Raw genomic sequence first — 3,344 nt, 5'->3', positions numbered from 1 at the left:
ATGTTTGCGTTTGTTGAATAGTAGAATTCTGCATATTTCTTGTGAACCGATGAAAGCCTGTTTTTTCGTGCGCTCGCGCACTTTTTCATCTGGGGATTCAGTGCACAGCTTGCGTGCGGCTGTGAGTTCTGTGAATTGTTTGTTTCGCTCTAATGCAGTTGTTCACCGTAAGGCTGCAGGAAAGCTGCAGTGTGCCGAGCCGCGTAGCCAAGTAGAGCTTGACAGTCTGTTTCCTGGTTTGGTTATTGTTAACTTCAACCACCTCACGCTTTTTTGTCGTTCATGCCTTTCATGTTTATTGTGGTTTCTCAGAAGCAGCCTGAGCCTGCGCATGGTAGTAAAGAAGTGAGCCCCGAAGGAACGCAGACTGGTAGGGTGGTACGTACTACTGTTTGCGGTAATACGAGCGAAAACAGGTTATTATACTAAGGAAGTCACGTAAGAAGGAACGTCGTTATGCCACCGTCTGCAATGCGGAAAGTACAGTAATAATTCTTTTTGTAAGATAAAAACACTCGCCGTCATCGGGAACAGAGTTTGGGAAAGTTTGTGGGGAGTACGGAACTACTAACAGATACGAAACACTATATGTAAAGTAGCTGAGTAAGAAGGATTTACTGTGTAGAGCATTTAATTCGGTATCTTAGAGTAACGTCCAATGGAGAACGATCTGAAGCTGTACATCGGAAACTGAGACAATGTTGAGGATCACCTAGTGTTAAGGGATAAAGTAAAAGAAACACGGTGTTCCCGGAGGACCCAGTGGTTACCGCTGCCGTAGGCCTGTTGTCAGCTTCCGGTCGGGAAACTAGGATTGCGCTAGCCGACGGGCATGGTCAAAGACCCATACATACAAATATATATACGCATACACACATACGTGTAAAGGTTACTGATCTCAGGCTTAAAAACAGAACCCAGACTTTCTCAGCAAGTTTTCGCTTTGACTCGAGGTACGAGTGGTCACACCCAGAGCGAAGCTTATTCATCGTTCTGCGGATGTTGACCGTTGTGATTTCCCCAAGTGTGAGAAACGGAACTGCATGCTTTATGGCAGTGGGGGATTGCGTTTGTGCTCCCCTCTGTGTTTTGTAGGTTTATTTTTTTATTTTTTAATCTTAGTTATCATGCTGTGTAGTATGTCCTCATGACTTATGAGTGAGATTTGTACCTTTTCACATGCCCTACCCCAAATTTTAGCAACCTCCCACCGTCTCCACCCTTGGCAACCACCAATTTCCTGTACGTATCTAATCTATAAAACTGAGTTTATAGATATTTGTTATTCTTTTTTCGCTGCGTTGGGTCTTCGTTGTTGCGCGCAAGCCTTCTCTAGTTGTGAGGAGCGGGGGCGCCTCATTGCAGTGGTTTCTCGTGTTGCGGAGCATGGGCTCTAGGCCCATGGGCTCCAGAGCGCAGGCTCAGTCGTTACGGCGCACGGGCTTAGTTGCTCCGTGGCACGTGGGATCTTCCCCGACCAGGGCTCGAACCCAGGCTCCGCTCGTTCTATAATGTCACCGGATATGTGCTAGCCGAGGGTTGGTGAGCTGAAACTGAAACTGATACTCTTCTATCCAGCAGCAGCGAAACACAGAATTTCACTTACTATTTTATATTTTATAAATTCATTTATTTTTGGCTGCGTCGGGTCTTCGTTGCTGCACCCGGGCTTTCTCTAGTTGCGGCGAGCGGGGGGCTTCTCTCTGCGGTGGCTTCTCTTGTTGGGCAGCACCGGCTCTAGGCGCGCGGGCTCCGTAGTTGTGGCGCTCGGGCTTAGTTGCTCCGCAGCAGGTGCGAGCTTCCCGGTCCAGGCCTCGAACCCGTGTCCCCCGCATTGGCTGGCGGATTCCTAACCACTGCGCCAGCAGGGAAGACCCTCACTTCTTATGTTTACAGTATTGAATAGCTATGCGCTTCTCAGCAGTTTTCCTTTTGAACCCCACCCCCCACCCCCCCCCGCCTCCCCAGCGGAAGAGAAACATCATTTTGACCTCAACTTAACATAGTTTTACTACGGAACATTAATAATATTGTATACACTTTTTTCACCCGGTTGGTGCCTCACTGACATACAGGTAGGCTTGACACACTTTCTTTTTTCTCACAAATTTCCTCTCCTGCCATCCTCCACTCTCACCGCATAAACTCCAAATCCCTCAGTCCCTTGCTTCCCACCGCAAACAACGTTGCAACCAACGTTGACTCCCCAGGCTATTCCCACAGCCGGGGTTGCAGAGCATAAAGCATCATCCGAGGGAAACCCCAGACTGCCCCTTGCTGCCTTGTCTCTGCCACTGGGCGTCTTCCCGTCGCACCTTTGCGGCCCTCAGGCAGGAGATGGTTAAGACGTTTTATGAATGCCACAACCCACCAGCGCTGGCTGCTTTTATCAGGGACTAGCAGTGAGCTATGGAATAAACCTTTCAATTGTTCTGGACCTACAAAGTAAATCTCTCCCGTATGACCTCGACGGAGTAACATACATTCTTTCCCTTCTCTGTACGTTTTGTTAGTGAGAAGACCCTCGGACAGTCATCAACTCATTAATACATGTGTTTAGTAAGCACCCCTCACCTCCCCACACTCATGTGCAGCCCACAAGTGCTGCTTCCCGTCTACGCCCACCCCGTCAGTAAACCAAAGGGCCAAGGGATGTACTTTCCACTGTACTTCTTTCCCAGAAAAAGGCCACCTCGGTAGAAACACATTAGCTGACGGATGTGTGAAAACTTGTGTAGGTTTCTGCTCTGAACTTGCTATTTTTTTAGCATTTACACAGCATCTTCACATTTCCAAAGCACTGTACCAACATTTATTAATCCTCACAACACCCCTGTGAGGTAGGTCAATAATTGTCTTTTATGGTAGAGAAATAGGCAGACAGGTCGAGTGAACCTTGTCATTTCCATTGAGAAATCACTATGTTTGGGGGTAGTTAGCCCTCAGGCGGGTTTCTAGTTTGTTACTTTCTCTTTGGCTTGTGTGGCCTCGAAGAGCCTAGGACAGGTTTCCTTGACCTCCAGGTTTCTCTAGATGTACACCACGTCCTCTGTGGTGGATGTGGGACCTTCTAATTCCCAGCGGAGACACGTCGCCGTTGGTGGTCCAGGTGGCGTGGGTGCGCGGCGAAGAATCGGGACCCGGAGGGGCGATGGGGATGGCTGGAGTTCGGGGCGCCTGGTGCCAGGCATTTGAGGGTGTGAGTCGGGGCTCGGGTCTGGCCTCACCTTCTGGTTTTGGTTTCGCAGCCGACCGAAGTCATCCCCACTAGGCATGGTTATTATGAGGACCTTTCCCTCCTCCCCACCCCCATTAAGCATTTACGTGGTAAGATTTCCCCAATC

This window comes from Delphinapterus leucas, chromosome 2, assembly GCF_059928025.1.
Source record: "Delphinapterus leucas isolate spDelLeu-1000000601 "Yukka" chromosome 2, BTC_Dleu_Yukka2, whole genome shotgun sequence".
Classification (NCBI taxonomy): domain Eukaryota; kingdom Metazoa; phylum Chordata; class Mammalia; order Artiodactyla; family Monodontidae; genus Delphinapterus; species Delphinapterus leucas.
This window is presented reverse-complemented; position numbering follows the sequence as displayed.